Source organism: Oncorhynchus mykiss, chromosome 10 (assembly GCF_057628025.1).
Source record: "Oncorhynchus mykiss isolate SJ-2025 chromosome 10, ASM5762802v1, whole genome shotgun sequence".
In the NCBI taxonomy this organism is placed as follows: domain Eukaryota; kingdom Metazoa; phylum Chordata; class Actinopteri; order Salmoniformes; family Salmonidae; genus Oncorhynchus; species Oncorhynchus mykiss.
Window position 1 is genome coordinate 19,713,344 of NC_143031.1, and position 16,259 is coordinate 19,729,602.

A 16,259-nucleotide genomic window follows, 5' to 3' on the forward strand; every position below is an offset into this window, starting at 1 on the left:
GCCTGCTGGTCCAGATGGGACCAAAAAAAATACATATAAAAGACGTCTGCGTCGGTCCTTGCTTACACTAGTGTTTAGGCCACATGTCTGGTTGCATTGGAATTTTATGAATGCCCATCTGCGGTAGACCCACCGTTTGTAAAACAGGCCGTTGCATTGGCTTTAGTCCTGATTCCTGTGACGAATGAATGGCTATTTATAAGATGAATATCAGCAGCTACCCAACGTTATCAGGAGTTATCCTGGGCCTATTTGCAACGAGAAGCAATGTGTGTACACAGCGGGAAATGCAGATGTATTTTATTTTTCGCTATGATCATAAAAAATCGATGGATACAAACTTGAAACCATCATGACTACTTAGCTCACGGGGTGAACCCTTACAAAAAAATGTTATGAAAGTGCAGTCGACTGGTATTTTGGAGGCAGTGATTGCAGTAAAACATTTTGGACGCAGTATTTACAGCATACTACAGTTAGTCGTACTGCACTCTGACTGCAATCTTTTTTCGTAAAGGAAATTCCTGGACCGCAGTTGTGAGTAGCCTGATTGTCCATTTTACTTTGACCTCTCCTGTTTTTGGGGGATGTTTGTTTGTTCATATTTTTTGGGATTGGGTGCCATTTAGGTTAGGCTATTTGATCGGAGAAACCTCCATGATGTAGTCTATATCTGCTACATGATTTATGTTCAAATATTTTAGGGGGACGGAAAGTTGGTGAAGCCTCGCGTCTCTCCAACAGCACCCTGGAGAGGCGTGCTCGGAATGGACAAGCGAACTATTTTGCGCTATTGAAAAAGTGACCACTGCTTATCACAGGGCGGCATCAGCGCTCACCTAACAAGCCCATATGCCACTGGTTGAGCTAAATCGTCTTTGTTTTTTGGCAAAATAATGTGAGGTTTTATTTGTTGTTGGAGGTGCGCCTTGGTCAGTTCAGAAATGTCCGCCATCAATCTGCGCTGCAAAGGCTATGCTTCGACCAGAAGTGATGAGTTTGACAACTCTTCGCTCTAAGAGATTGGCCGCTTCATGGGCGTAGGCGTGAACCTATTCAAGTAAGTAAATACATTTGGAAAATGTTTATAATAAAATATATATATATTTTTTTTAAAAGTATTATTAGCTAGCTGTGTATGCTATTGAGCTGCTTGTTAGCTAGCTAGCCAACTTTACAGAACTAAGTGAAATATCACCAACTAACGTTAACTTCATATTAGCTTGTTATCTTGAAGTTTGCCTATGTATCATTGTAAATTAAAAATGTATGCTCCAAATGCATTTGTACTGAACAAAAATATAAATGCAGTGTTGGTACCATGTTTCATGAACTGAATTAAAACGTTCCAGAAATATTCCATATGCACAAAAATATTATTTTTCTAAAATGTGCACAAATTTGTTTACATCCCTGTTAGTGAGTTTTTCTCCTTTGTCAAGATCATCCATCCACGTGACAGGTGTGGCATTTTTAATTAAAAAAAAAAGCAGATTAAATAGCCGGCTCATTACACAGGTGCACCTTGTGCTGGGGACAATAAAAGGCCTCTCTAAAATGTGCAGTTCTGTCACACAACACTGCCACAGATGTCTCAAGTTTTGAGGAAGCGTACGATTGGCTTGCTGACTGCAGGAATGGCCACCAGAGATGTTGCCAAATAATTAAGTGTTAATTTGAGCTTCTAGTCATGCTTCTAGTCAAGCAGCCTACTCAATCACTTTTTATAGCTACTGGCCTCCTGGGCCATATACAGCGTTCCTCATTGAGTTCCCTGAATTCCTATCGGACCTTGTACTCATAGCAGGTAATATTCTAATCTTTGGTGACTTTAATATTCACATGGAAAAGTCCACAGACCCACTCCAAAAGGCTTTCGGAGCCATCATCGACTCAGTGGGTTTTGCCCAACATGTCTCTGGACCCACTCACTGTCACAGTCATACTCTGGACCTAGTTTTGTCCCATGGAATAAATGTTGTGGATCTTAATGTTTTTCCTCATAATCCTGGACTATCGGACCACCATTTTATTACGTTTGCAATTGCAACAAATAATCTGCTCAGACCCCAACCAAGGAACATCAAAAGTCGTGCTATAAATTCACAGACAACACAAAGATTCCTTGATGTCCTTCCAGATTCCCTCTGTCTACCCAAGGACGCCAGAGGACAAAAATCAGTTAACCACCTAACTGAGGAACTCAATTTAACCTTGCGCAATACCCTAGATGCAGTTGCACCCCTAAAAACTAAAAACATTTCTCATAAGAAACTAGCTCCCTGGTACACAGAAAATACCCGAGCTCTGAAGCAAGCTTCCAGAAAATTGGAACGGAAATGGCGCCACACCAAACTGGAAGTGTTCCGACTAGCTTGGAAAGACAGTACCGTGCAGTACCGAAGAGCCCTTACTGCTGCTCGATCATCCTATTTTTCTAACTTAATTGAGGAAAATAAGAACAATCCGAAATTCCTTTTTGATACTGTCGCAAAGCTAACTAAAAAGCAGCATTCCCCAAGAGAGGATGGCTTTCACTTTAGCAGTGATAAATTCATGAACTTCTTTGAGGAAAATATCATGATTATTAGAAAGCAAATTACGGACTCCTCTTTAAATATGCGTATTCCTTCAAAGCTCAGTTGTCCTGAGTCTGCACAACTCTGCCAGGACCTAGGATCAAGAGAGACGCTCAAGTGTTTTAGTACTATATCTCTTGACACAATGATGAAAATAATCATGGCCTCTAAACCTTCAAGCTGCATACTGGACCCTATTCCAACTAAACTACTGAAAGAACTGCTTCCTGTGCTTGGCCCTCCTATGTTGAACATAATAAACGGCTCTCTATCCACCGGATGTGTACCAAACTCACTAAAAGTGGCAGTAAGAAAGCCTCTCTTGAAAAAGCCAAACCTTGACCCAGAAAATATAAAAAACTATCGGCCTATATCGAATCTTCCATTCCTCTCAAAAATTTTAGAAAAGGCTGTAGCGCAGCAACTCACTGCCTTCATGAAGACAAACAATGTATACGAAATGCTTCAGTCTGGTTTTAGACCCCATCATAGCACTGAGACTGCACTTGTGAAGGTGGTAAATGACCTTTTAATGGCATCAGACCAAGGCTCTGCATCTGTCCTCGTGCTCCTAGACCTTAGTGCTGCTTTTGATACCACCGATCACCACATTCTTTTGGAGAGATTGGAAACCCAAATTGGTTTACACGGACAAGTTCTGGCCTGGTTTAGATCTTATCTGTCGGAAAGATATCAGTTTGTCTCTGTGAATGGTTTGTCCTCTGACAAATCAACTGTAAATTTCGGTGTTCCTCAAGGTTCCGTTTTAGGACCACTATTGTTTTCACTATATATTTTACCTCTTGGGGATGTCATTCGAAAACATAATGTTAACTTTCACTGCTATGCGGATGACACACAGCTGTACATTTCAATGAAACATGGTGAAGCCCCAAAATTGCCCTCGCTAGAAGCATGTGTTTCAGACATAAGGAAGTGGATGGCTGCAAACTTTCTACTTTTAAACTCGGACAAAACAGAGATGCTTGTTCTAGGTCCCAAGAAACAAAGAGATCTTCTGTTGAATCTGACAATTAATCTTAATGGTTGTACAGTCGTCTCAAATAAAACTGTGAAGGACCTCGGCGTTACTCTGGACCCTGATCTCTCTTTTGAAGAACATATCAAGACCATTTCAAGGACAGCTTTTTTCCATCTACGTAACATTGCAAAAATCAGAAACTTTCTGTCCAAAAATTATGCAGAAAAATTCATCCATGCTTTTGTCACTTCTAGGTTAGACTACTGCAATGCTCTACTTTCCGGCTACCCGGATAAAGCACTAAATAAACTTCAGTTAGTGCTAAATACGGCTGCTAGAATCCTGACTAGAACCCAAAAATTTGATCATATTACTCCAGTTCTAGCCTCCCTACACTGGCTTCCTGTCAAAGCAAGGGCTGATTTCAAGGTTTTACTGCTAACCTACAAAGCATTACATGGGCTTGCTCCTACCTATCTCTCTGATTTGGTCCTGCCGTACATACCTACACGTACGCTACGGTCACAAGACGCAGGCCTCCTAATTGTCCCTAGAATTTCTAAGCAAACAGCTGGAGGCAGGGCTTTCTCCTATAGGGCTCCATTTTTATGGAACGGTCTGCCTACCCATGTCAGAGACGCAAACTCGGTCTCAACCTTTAAGTCTTTACTAAAGACTCATCTCTTCAGTGGGTCATATGATTGAGTGTAGTCTGGCCCAGGAGTGTGAAGGTGAACGGAAAGGCTCTGGAGCAACGAACCACCCTTGCTGTCTCTGCCTGGCCGGTTCCCCTCTTTCCACTTGGATTCTCTGCCTCTAACCCTATTACAGGGGCTGAGTCACTGGCTTACTGGGGCTCTCTCATACCGTCCCTGGGAGGGGTGCGTCAACTGAGTGGGTTGAGTCATTGATGTGATCATCTTTTCTGGGTTGGCGCCCCCCCCTTGGGTTGTGCCGTGGCGGAGATCTTTGTGGGCTACACTCAGCCTTGTCTCAGGATGGTAAGTTGGTGGTTGAAGATATCCCTCTAGTGGTGTGGGGGCTGTGCTTTGGCAAAGTGGGTGGGGTTATATCCTTCCTGTTTGGCCCTGTCTGGGGGTGTCCTCGGATGGGGCCACAGTGTCTCCTGACCCCTCCTGTCTCAGCCTCCAGTATTTATGCTGCAGTAGTTCATGTGTCGGGGGGCTAGGGTCAGTTTGTTTTATCTGGAGTACTTCTCCTGTCCTATTCGGTGTCCTGTGTGAATTTAAGTGTGCTCTCTCTAATTCTCTCTTTCTTTCTCTCTCTCGGAGGACCTGAGCCCTAGGACCATGCCTCAGGACTACCTGACATGATGACTCCTTGCTGTCCCCAGTCCACCTGGCCGTGCTGCTGCTCCAGTTTCAACTGTTCTGCCTTATTATTATTGGACCATGCTGGTCATTTATGAACATTTGAACATCTTGGCCATGTTCTGTTATAATCTCCACCCGGCACAGCCAGAAGAGGACTGGCCACCCCTCATAGCCTGGTTCCTCTCTAGGTTTCTTCCTAGGTTTTGGCCTTTCTAGGGAGTTTTTCCTAGCCACCGTGCTTCTACACCTGCATTGCTTGCTGTTTGGGGTTTTAGGCTGGATTTCTGTACAGCACTTTGAGATATCAGCTGATGTATGAAGGGCTATATAAATCAATTTGATTTGATTTAATTTCTCTACTATAAGCTGCCTCTGTTGTTTTAGAGAATTTGACAGTACGTCCAACCAGCCTCACAACCATAGATTAGGGCCTAATTTATTTATTTCAATTGACTGATTAAGTAAAGTTGTTGCATGTTGTGTTTATATTTTTTGTTCAGTATAGATAACAGCAATGGAAAAGGGTGAAAGGGTTTCTTGCTCCAGCTGTCTTAAAGGGTGAAGGTGGACTAGTTAATATAGGGCGGGTTGTGGGATGACAATATGAAAATATTCTCCAGTTTTAGTCCCAAGAGAGGAAAACTGAAGACAGACCGAGAGATAAGTCAGGGCTGTCTAATTGTAATAAAGTGAAGCCTGTTTCTTTGTGATGTCTGTCCTTGGATATGGAGAACTGTGGAAGCATGTCTGCAGATTGAAGAGGGCCCAGTGAATGCCCCAAGAGACTTCTGGCACATCGTTGTATGCCATGGGTTGTATGTGCACTTATGGTAGCAAATGTTTTATTCAACAATAGATTTCTCTAATTTGTCTGTTTGTTGCTTTCTCAAATTACATGACCTTTTTGTCCAGTTGTGAGCTCTTCAATTGGTTTTATTTGATTGTCACTGTCTCAGGATATCAGCCATGTGAACTCATTATGCAGCTTATCATAATGTCATGCATCACCAATGCAGCCATAGTCCTACAGTATGATGACATAACTGGTCTAATGGGCATGTGTACATCTGAAGCAGAGAATAGCTAGACTCAATGCCATGACACCAGTATAATGAAAGAGCGATAAGCTATAATATGAGAATCAAGATACCATAATACCATTGGTAGCATATTACATGGACCATTCATGCTTAGTGTATCATTTACAATGTTTTTAATGCATGTTACTGGTGATTTCTATCCTTTGGTGGGATATTTCACAATTTCAGTTTTGAGGTTTAGGCTGCTCGATGTTCATAACTAGCTAACAGCACAAGCAAACGTGCAAATCTCTCTTCACTCACCATCAACACCAACAGTCTCTGCAATCATGCTTTTGACCTTATGATTTTGTCTCTGTATTCTAGCAAAGCAAAACCATATAAAATTGGAAAACCAGACACAGCAGGGATTGGCTTTCCTCCATCTCTTTTGGTTGTGATTGCCTGGAACTATGTTTCATGAATGGAAGACTTTCAAGCAAACGTCTGCTCAGTAAGAAGGGTTCGCCAGCTCACCTTCCCACAATCCCATGCCCATTTCTTCGCGTACTCCCATTGAAATTGAATGGGGCGGGACTTTGGCAAATTCTGAGGTGGTGGAAACCCTACGTAATGAGCGGACCGGCCCTGGCAGTTATGCATGGACAGGCCCATAACTATACAGAGGAAGGCTCTTTGGGGACCACGGGATGTTTAGCAGTATACACTTGAGTTAGGGTCTTATCACTGAGTCAATTTATTATGGCTGCTACCGATTCTCCACCCTTCTCCAGAAGTGTGCACTCGTTCACTCCCCCTTATGCGTTGTCAACCTTGTAGTGAAATGGCTCGCTGCTATACAGCTGCAACGGCGCCATCTAACGGAGAAGTAGCAACCACACAGCTTGGCAGTGCGCCACAAAACGTGGTCTGTCTCATTTACCTTATTGGCCAAAATTAGCATGCATTTCATAGTGTTGTACAAGTGGTTTGAAACTCTATAACGATTGATTACAAAACAAATTGTCAATGTGAAGGTAATTCTAGTTTTGAAAATTTGTTTCAAAGATACAAAATAGTTATTTGTAAATGGGCTGTTGTGCCATTTGTTTACATGAGAAAATTGCAATTTGAAATTAAAACGGATACAATTGAAACTCAATTCGTTTACAATAGAAACTCTTATGAAATTACGTAGGCCTAATTGAACTCATACAGTGACATTCATTATGAAATAGGAAGTAGGCTACTTTTGATATTAAAAAAAATGTAAAGCCCATTTAGGTAACCTATGCTGGTGTAACGGATGTGAAACGGCTAGCTTAGTTAGCGTGGGCGCTAAATAGCGTTTCAATCAGTGACGTCACTTGCTCTGAGACCTTGAAGTAGTAGTTCCCCTTGCTCTGCAAGGGCCGCGGCTTTTGTGGAGTGATGGGTAACGATGCTTCGAGGGTGACTGTTGATGTGTGCAGAAGGTCCCTAGTTCGCGCCCGGGTATGGGCGAGGGGACGGTCTAAATTGTACTGTTACACTGGACAACAATAGAATACCAGGCATCCACACTACAAATGGCCAAGAAGAGACAAAACATTTAATTTCAACCAACACAATAATACATGCATCTTTATTGATCCATTACCAAAACAAAAAAAACGAGTCTGTTTTCATCTAGAGCGTTGGTGATTGTAACCGTTGCCACGTTCACTGACACCTGCCATATTCAATGCGTTTGTAAATTAATCAGTTATTCTGCGCTCTGGCACGCTCAGACGAGAGTGCTGTGAAATCGGAGTAGATAGCCAGAGTGCATTTACGAACGGACCCTTAGTATTGATGGGAAACCGAGGCTTTCTTAAAGCTCCGAGCCCTTTCACCAAATTGTTGCTGAAAAAACGGTTTATTACTCAGAGCATCATTATCTGTTCATAATATTCATTAGTGACATCTGCTGGTCAGCAATAAATAGCGGCGTGAGATGTTCAGATATACGTGTTTTTCCTCCGCTGTTTTCATACATACTCAGTGGCGCAGCGATAAATCGTTGGCCTTTACACGGAACCCAAACCGGCTGCGCGCGTGCGCCATCGTGCGCACATTTATTTTGTCCCCCTACACCAAACGCGATCACGACACGCAGGTAAAATATCAAAACAAACTCTGAACCAATGACAATAATTTGGGGACAGGTCGAAAAGCATTAAACATGTATGGCAATTTGGCTAGTTAGCTTGCACTTGCTAGCTAATTTGTCCTGGGATTTAAACATTGAGTTCTTATTTTACCTGAAATGCATAAGGTCCTCCGACAATAATCCACACATATAACGGCCACCCGAATCGTTTCTAGTCATCTCTCCTCCTTCCAGGATTTTTCATCTTTGAATTTATATGGTGATCGCATCTAAACTTTCATAATATTACCACAACCACCAGCAAAACAGTTCGTCTTTCAATCACCCATGTGGGTATAATCAATGAGGAGATGGCACGTGGGTACCCGCTTCTATAGAGGCAGGACTTTCAGCACGATCTGCGACAGAAATAGAACGGAGGTCTATTTTAGCTCTTGGCATCGCAGACGCTCGTTGGTGTAACGGGTGTGAAACGGCTAGCTTAGTTAGCGGTGGTGCGAGCTAAATAGCGTTTCAATCGGTGACTTCACTTGCTCTGAGACCTTGAAGTAGTAGTTCCCCTTGCTCTGCAAGGGCCGCGGCTTTTGTGGAGCGATGGGTAACGATGCTTCGTGGGTGACTGTTGTTGATTTGTGCAGAGTTATATTGATGCTGTTGACCCGGATCACTGGTTGCTGCGGAAAAGGAGGAGGCAAAAGGGGGGTGAGTGTAACGGATGTGAAACGGCTAGCTTAGTTAGCGTTGGTGCGCGCTAAATAGCGTTTCAGTCGGTTACTTCACTTGCTCTGAGACCTTGAAGTAGTAGTTCCCCTTGCTCTGCAAGGGCCGCGGCTTTTGTGGAGCGATGGGTAACGATGCTTCGTGAGTGACTGTTGTTGATGTGTGCAGAGGGTCCCTGGTTCACGCGCGAGCAGTGTGGGTGCAATAATTGAATAACATGGATTTCTAAATGTATTTTGCTACCTGTCAGGTCTGGTCAGCATGTTAGTAGTTTATAATCAGTTAGAATACCAGGTTTACATCATGCTTCCCCTTTTTTTTGCCTTGAAGTTGACTATTTTTCAAAAACTGAATCTATGGCATTATTTAGGATGCTTAAGACAATAGCTTTTACTATACTAAATAAAACAAATTATTTAAAGATTTGCATAAACATACTGTTCTCTAACATAAACATAAATATATAGCCAATTATATATAAAATCGTGAAAACAGTAATAATAAAATGTAGAAAGTAATATTTCATGATCAACCGTGTCCAACGCTTTGGCTAAATCTAAAAAAGATGCCTAGAGGTATTCATTGTTGTTCAGGGCTGTAAAGATTTGATCCACAAGTTGCAAAAGAGCCATGTCTGTGGAGTAGTTTTTACGAAAACCATGTTGGTGCTCATATAGAATACAGTGTTGATTTAAATGTTTCAACATTCTCTAATCACCAATTTTTCAATGAGTTTAGAAAAGCATGCTAGTACAGATATTGAGCGATAATTTGTAAAAGATCTGGGATCGCAAGATTTATAGAGGTGAATATCTTTGGCAATTTTCAAATATTTAGGAACAATACCCATTTGCATTGATTTTGTGAAGATATATTTCAGAGGCTCAGTAATTGAGGAAGACACTGATTTCCCCAGAGGAACCAATCTTGTCATGACCTGCTGCTGATATCTTAAAGTTAACAATTATCTCCATCACCTCCATTACATCAGGAGGATCAAACTGAAGCAGAGAAGGGAAATGTCCCTTAATGTAATCCAAAGGATTTCCATCAGTTTTTTGTTTGACAGAGAGGAAGGAACCTACATTCACAAAAACGTTATACAATTAACATGAAATAACATCAGGATCACTGTAGGTCCTCTTTTCAACAATAAATTGAGATGGAATAGTTGTAGATGTCTTTTTATTCAACAGTTGATTGAGGATTTTGAATTTATTATTTAAGGATTTTTGGAATTTGTTTGTAAAATAATTTTGGGGGGATATCCAAAGTAGATGAGTAAATTTATTCTTATACTTTTTGTAATTTGCAGAATTCAGGGGAGAGGGATTTTGAAAAAGTTTTTATACAGGATTTTAACTGAGGATTTTTTAAAACCAGTTGTAAACCAAGGTTTCCAGCTCTCTTACGTGATTTACAGTGCCTTGCGAAAGTATTCGGCCCCCTTGAACTTTGCGAACTTTTGCCACATTTCAGGCTTCAAACATAAAGATATAAAACTGTATTTTTTTGTGAAGAATCAACAACAAGTGGGACACAATCATGAAGTGGAACGACATTTATTGGATATTTCAAACTTTTTTAACAAATCAAAAACTGAAAAATTGGGCGTGCAAAATTATTCAGCCCCTTTACTTTCAGTGCAGCAAACTCTCTCCAGAAGTTCAGTGAGGATCTCTGAATGATCCAATGTTGACCTAAATGACTAATGATGATAAATACAATCCACCTGTGTGTAATCAAGTCTCCGTATAAATGCACCTGCACTGTGATAGTCTCAGAGGTCCGTTAAAAGCGCAGAAAGCATCATGAAGAACAAGGAACACACCAGGCAGGTCCGAGATACTGTTGTGAAGAAGTTTAAAGCCGGATTTGGATACAAAAAGATTTCCCAAGCTTTAAACATCCCAAGGAGCACTGTGCAAGCGATAATATTGAAATGGAAGGAGTATCAGACCACTGCAAATCTACCAAGACCTGGCCGTCCCTCTAAACTTTCAGCTCATACAAGGAGAAGACTGATCAGAGATGCAGCCAAGAGGCCCATGATCACTCTGGATGAACTGCAGAGATCTACAGCTGAGGTGGGAGACTCTGTCCATAGTACAACAATCAGTCGTATATTGCACAAATCTGGCCTTTATGGAAGAGTGGCAAGAAGAAAGCCATTTCTTAAAGATATCCATAAAAAGTGTCGTTTAAAGTTTGCCACAAGCCACCTGGGAGACACACCAAACATGTGGAAGAAGGTGCTCTGGTCAGATGAAACCAAAATTGAACTTTTTGGCAACAATGTAAAACGTTATGTTTGGCGTAAAAGCAACACAGCTGAACACACCATCCCCACTGTCAAACATGGTGGTGGCAGCATCATGGTTTGGGCCTGCTTTTCTTCAGCAGGGACAGGGAAGATGGTTAAAATTGATGGGAAGATGGATGGAGCCAAATACAGGACCATTCTGGTAAAAAACCTGATGGAGTCTGCAAAAGACCTGAGACTGGGACGGAGATTTGTCTTCCAACAAGACAATGATCCAAAACATAAAGCAAAATCTACAATGGAATGTTTCAAAAATAAACATATCCAGGTGTTAGAATGGCCAAGTCAAAGTCCAGACCTGAATCCAATCGAGAATCTGTGTAAATAACTGAAATCGCTGTTCACAAATGCTCTCCATCCAACCTCACTGAGCTCGAGCTGTTTTGCAAGGAGGAATGGGAAAAATTTCAGTCTCTCGATGTGCAAAACTGATAGAGACATACCCCAAACGACTTACAGCTGTAATCGCAGCAAAAGGTGGCACTACAAAGTATTAACTTAAGGGGGCTGAATAATTTTGCACGCCCAATTTTTCAGTTTTTGATTTGTTAAAAAAGTTTGAAATATCCAATAAATGTCGTTCCACTTCATGATTGTGTCCCACTTGTTGTTGATTCTTCACAAAAAAATACAGTTTTATATCTTTATGTTTGAAGCCTGAAATGTGGCAAAAGGTCGCAAAGTTCAAGGGGGCCGAATACTTTCGCAAGGCACTGTAACTAAAGGAAAGCTGTGGTAAAATACGGAATTGAAAGATGTGAGGAAAGTATGGTAAGCAGACTCTATATTATCAATAAGGGTGGCAGATGAAGTGGTCACTCTTGTGGGCTTATAGATGAGGGGGATACATATAGCTGGAGTATAAAGTATTTAAACATCAGATGTCAGTGAGTGGTTCTTACTTTTAAATAAGGTATGTTGTAGTCACAAAATAGAAAACAAATGTAACCTTCATTATTAATCAAATCCAAAGTTGATGCGAGGACATCAATGAAGCCTTCCGAGTGGCGCAGCGTTTTTAGGCACTGATCAGTGCTAGAGGTGTCACTACAGATCTGGGTTCGATCCCGGGCTGTGTCGCAGCCAGCCGCGACCGGGAGACCCATGAGGCAACGCACAATTCACTCCTTGTGGCGGCTGGGTGCATGTACGCTGGCTTCGGTTGCCAACTGTACGGTGGTTCCTCCGACACATTGGTGCGGCTGGGTTAAGTGAGCATTGTGTCAAGAAGCAGTGCGGCTTGGAAGGGTCGTGTTTCGGAGGATGCATGGCTCTCGACCTTCGCCTCTCCTGAGTCCGCACGGGAGTTGCAGCGATGGGAAAAGACTGTAACTACCAATTGGGAAGAAAAAGGGCAAAAAAATATATATCATAATAATTTTTTGTAAAAAGGATATCAATGAAACTACCAATGTCAGAATCTGGTGGCCGATACCAGGGAATTTCTACAAAATCAATGTCATCTGTAAGTGTGAGGTCCTCTCTTACAAAGAATTTAAAACATTTATGAACAAAAATGGACACTTCTCTACAGTGGTGAACAACATTATAAGGAGATATGTCATAAAGCAAGGTTGTCTCTTCAAGAGTATCCCAAAGTATTTTGCTCTCATTGTTAAAAACACAGTAGCTCATATGGTTGACATCCCTCATTTGCCGTCATTACTGATTGATGGGCATGATTTCACAAGTGATAAATTGCCAAACAAATGAATCCATCAACTTTAAACCAACAATTTATTTCCTATGCAATTCAGCAAAAAATCCATATCTCTAATTTATTCGAAGCCCATTATTAGGAAATGTATTAATTACTTGTCTTTTCCTGTACCGCCTAAAGTAAAGGAATAATGCACTTCAAAATATTGAATGATATATATCCCTCAAGAGAATTCCTTAGGCATAGATTCAATTTTGGTCACAATAACTGCATATTTTGTGTCTCAGAATTTGAAACTACAGACCATTTGTGTTTACAGCAACACACCCTGGAGTGATATGTATTACTGGTTAGAAGAAGAAAAAATCTTTCCAATAACCCAGTTTACTAGAGATAATGTAACTTTCGGTATAACATTTGGAAGATAAGAACATAGAATTTCTATTGAATGTTTTACTTATTTTTGGTAAATGTTATATTCATGAAAAGTAAATACAGCCTTTGCTTATTGTTTTTCAGAAATAATATGTTAATTACTTCAATTCATTGAAATGTGTATGGAAAAAAAGTTGTCTAAAAGACTCTTGAAATGTCACATCTGCTCCTGCTATGCCCTCTGGTGTTCATCCGGTGTCTTCTTGACCTGCAGTTACTCCCCCTGTACACACTTTCTCTCTCCCTCTCCCTCTCTGTGTGATTGTGTGGTTGGAGACAGGTGTGCTGGAGTCAGAGCAGATCCCTACCAGCTGCAACTTGTTGCATAATCAAGACCTCTACAGACACTCAGTCCTGCCACTTCCACTGCCAGATCGTGATCTCTGCTCAGTCAGTTCATGATTCTAGCCATTTATGATTATGCAAGATCCTGTTACGCTGCTGTGCCTGTTTCCCTGCCTGACACCGTTTATCCTCTCATTGTAGTTACCGCTCTGTCTCTGGCTCCTGTCTCCTGTTCCACATCTCACCACCCAACTCCCTTGCTCTGGATTTTACTCAACACCGCTACCTTGGATTCCCCTCAGGACCTGTTTACCCTGTTCTACTCAGCTAGCTCCAACCTCAGTCTCCACATCTGTTTTTTCTGCAACTCATCCGAGCTTCCCGGATCTGCACTCCATGTGTAACAATTAATAACAATAAATATTTTGGTTCATTCATCCCAGTTTCCTCATCTGAGAATGCTCTTGGGTTCCCCTGTGTCTCACCGCTTAACATAAAATTGATTAATAGATTAGATTTATTAGAAGACCCCATAGCTTAAGTTATGCCTAATTTGTAGCCCTTATTTTATTATGGTTTATTTATTTCCTTTTGTATTTTGGTTTGTTTACTTAGCTGTGGTGTAACCCTTGTGTGCTCTGATTCCCACTGACTATTTGAATGCATGTTATGCCTTATTGTATTTGTTCATTGGCAATAAAATACATGTATACAAAAACGTTATCAGAAGCACGTGATAAATGACGTCCGAAGCTTCATTTTGTCGAACAACCACCTGATTGGTTTGGTAGTGATTTGTTAGAAGACAAAAAGCCTTCGATGCACACAAGCTATGGAGTGTGGGACATCATCTATAATGATTTTGCTGCTCTAAATTCTTTTGACCAGCAGGTGACACTACTGAACACTGTTGATCAAAGCCTTGACTAATGAACCTATTTTAGACTAAATAGAGCTCGCCAGCTTGTGGTGCAAAAATGCAGGTTCATTCAGCCATCCCTATGGGAAAATGAATTGGGAATGAATAGGGTTTTGGAAAAACCCTGAAAATGAGATCTGAGGTTAACACAGGCTTAGGAGATCTTATACGTTTGGTTTTTGTGATAATAGCAGTCAGTTAACATGACCTTTTATGAATTATGTGCTTTGTGTTTTTTATTACGTAAATGCTTAAAAATTCACAAAAAGTTACGTTAGCTGGTGAAGGTTATCTCATAGAACAAAACGTAGAAAATCTTCTAAACCTGTGTACACCACATAACTTATTTTCAGCGTTTATCCAAAAACCCTACATGAACGCCATTCATTTTCTCCATAGGCTTTGTCCAACAAACCATGGTAGAGTTTAAAAAATATATAAAAATGAATTGCAACAATAACAATATTGCACATCAATACAGGGACATTCCTGTAAAAATAAAACAAAACAACAGGTGAACCCCCCCTCCCCCCAGAAAATAAATAAATAATAATAATTCAGGACATCATTTATATGTGACAAGGCATTGAGACATTAACAGACGTTCAGAGGTGTAAATTCTAATAATTTTTCCAACATTTCAAGTTTCACAAATTTGAGGGATTTATAAAATTGTAACAGTTAAATGAAAAGAACAATAAAATAGGAATTTTTCCACCCCATTTATATTTGTGAACAATTTGGCCAAGAGAATAATGTTAATAAAATAGTTACGGTCGGAATTACAAGGATAAGCATAATCCCATTTAACATCATCAAAGAGAATTCTGGAGAATTTATACACAGCCATTCATGAATTTCAATCCATAGTTTACTAGAATGGCTGAATGAAAAAAATAAATGCTTTATAGATTCTGAATCAGAGGAACAAAAAACACAAGGCATTTTGCCAAAATTGAATATTTTGTGCAAGAAATCCTTAAAACAAGATAGATGGAAGAAAATATTTTAAAATTAGTTTCAAAATTTTTTTTTTTACATAACTGGATAATTAAGGTTAAAGGTAGTCGTTTTTGACCATAGCATGGGTTGGTCACTTCCATAGCAATATATTGAATTATGAATATACTTCATTAACTGCCAATCGTATCCACTTATTGTAGATTTTTATTAATGCGTCATTAATTTGTAAACTTGGAAAAGAGGGAACAACCTCATAATATAACAGTGTTCTTAATAAGTCCAAGTAAAGGATGTGTAATTGCTTTGCAAACCTTCATATATTCTCTCTGAGTAATATTAACCTGAACTGTACCAATTAATTCATAAAACTGCAGAAACTCCCCAGTGTTGTCGAACAGATCACATACAAAATGAATACCCTTGTCAAACCAAAGGCCTTTGAAAATGGATTTCCTATTAATTTTAATAACTCTATTATTCCAAATCAATGTTTTGTGGTTGAATATCATTTACCAGAAACATCTAATTTGCTGGTGAAACTTAAACAGTTTCACAGGTAATTTTGGAGGGTCAAAATCGCATTTCATTCGGAATTTAAGTTCACGAAGTTTATAAAACCAACTGTTAGGGCTATGATACCACCTAGAGGTAGGATTAGACAGACAATTTCAACCATTTAATTCTAAAAGCACCCACTAACGACTCAAAATCAATAGCCTGTAAACCTCAATCGTCATAGTCTTTCACTAATTGAGATTCCCAACTATAATGTGTTTTATTCCTCCAAACAAATCTAAGTATAACAGAATTAACTGTTTTCGATGTTTTTAGAAGAAAGGTAAAGAGAGGGACTTGGGTAAATGATTCTAGATAAACCATCAGTCTTGGACCAAAGAATACGACCCAAAA

At 40.3% G+C, this 16,259-nt stretch overlaps 1 long non-coding RNA gene across 1 annotated transcript; it reads left to right on the forward strand.

Moving 5' to 3' along the window:
- Positions 1 to 66: 66 nt before the first annotated feature.
- Positions 67 to 5,806, forward strand: LOC149979954 (uncharacterized). Its single transcript, XR_016483605.1, has 2 exons — positions 67 to 1,060; positions 4,854 to 5,806. It is a non-coding gene; the product is annotated as an uncharacterized LOC149979954 (long non-coding RNA).
- Positions 5,807 to 16,259: the final 10,453 nt, after the last annotated feature.